This window comes from Bison bison, unplaced genomic scaffold (assembly GCF_000754665.1).
Source record: "Bison bison bison isolate TAMUID 2011002044 unplaced genomic scaffold, Bison_UMD1.0 scf7180017864329, whole genome shotgun sequence".
Taxonomy (NCBI): domain Eukaryota; kingdom Metazoa; phylum Chordata; class Mammalia; order Artiodactyla; family Bovidae; genus Bison; species Bison bison.
In genome coordinates, this window is record NW_011494901.1 from 2665313 (window position 1) to 2666827 (window position 1515).

The 1515-nt window shown below is 49.9% G+C and overlaps 1 protein-coding gene across 8 annotated transcripts in view; it reads right to left on the reverse strand.

The window, feature by feature from the left end:
• ARHGEF28 (Rho guanine nucleotide exchange factor (GEF) 28) overlaps window positions 1-1515 on the reverse strand; it is a 325034-nt gene that overhangs the window by 50637 nt on the left and 272882 nt on the right. The gene's annotated exons all lie outside the window — the stretch shown is intronic.

Consider the following 1515-nt stretch of genomic DNA (forward strand, 5'->3'; position numbering starts at 1 on the left):
TGGGTTCCGAAGATCCCCTGGAGGAGGGCATGGCTAGCCACTCCAGTATTCCTTTTTTTTTCTCCCACTCCAGCATTCTTGCCTAGAGAATCCCCATAGACAGAGGAGCCTGGTGGGCTACAGTTCATGGGGTTGCAAAGAGTCAGAGATGACTGAGCGACTGAGCACACATGCCCTCCTTAAGAGCTCAGTTTCCTCAACTGTGAAACAGATGCAACAGATTCCATGATTTGTAAATCCTCTTCCAGAGGTAGTGTGCTGAGATTTCTAAGACAGAATTTACCAAATGTTTTCCGCAAACAACCAGAGAGTAAATATTTTAGGCTTTGTGGGCCTACTGCAACTATTCAGCTGCCTGTTGCAACTATTCATCTTTGCCATTGTAGCCAGAGAGCAGCCATAGACAAGAGGAAACACATGGGTGTGCCTGTGATCCAACAGAACTATCGCTATAAGAACATGTGGTGGGAGGTGGGACGCATTTAGTCCACAGTCTGTAATTTATCAACCCGTGTGCTGAATGACCGCATCCCCTGCCACTCTCAGGTGGTGGCTTTTTTATCTCCCAAGCCCTCCGTCCCTACTGTCACTTCCAGTCTATTAGCCCTATTTCCTCCCTAAACCTGTTTTTCCTTTGAATTTTATGCCATCAGATTTATACCACTTACTGGCCCTCCTGGTTGTCATTCATCTACAGACTCTCAAACAACACGGCACCTGGCATAAGTCCTCTCCCCTCCCCCAGTGCTACTCTTGTCAAAATTCTCTGTCATCGCAACTCTATGAACACGGTCCTCCAACACCCTGGCCTCTCATCTCCCTAACTTTTTCCCCTTCACTGACCTCATCCTCCACCTACCTCAGCCAGCAACTCCCGCGGTTATGCCCTAGACTCTGTTATTCTCCCACACTGTGCTCATAGGGCTCCTTTAAAAACACAAACCAAGACATTCCTCTACTCAAAACTCTGTACTGCTTCCCATGTCACTCACAATGAAATTCAAAGTACTTAATCTTGGTCTCATCTATGTACCCACGGCCTAGGCGCTGTAACTCCTCCCGCCACTCTCCACCCCTATTTCCCTCCACCTGCACTGTCCCCTGTGCTGTTCCTCAAACGAGCTGGGTGCTCGCCTGCCTCAGGGCCTTTGCACCTGCACTTCTCCAATCTGGAACATTCTTTCTCCAGTTGTCTACTCTGCTTTCTCACTTCCTTCTTGTCTGCTCACATATCACCATATCAAAGAGCACTTCCCTGGTCATCCTAACAAAATTAGAACCTCCCCAACCCCATCTGGAGAAGGCGATGGCACCCCACTCCAGTACTCTTGCCTGGAAAATCCCACGGACGGAGGAGCCTGGTAGGCTGCAGTCCATGGGGTCGCTAAGAGTCAGACACGACTGAGCGACTTCACTTTCACGCATTGGAGAAGGAAATGGCAACCCACTCCAGTGTTCTTGCCTGGAGAATCCCAGGGACGGGGGAGCCTGGTGGGCTGCTGTCGATGGGGTCAC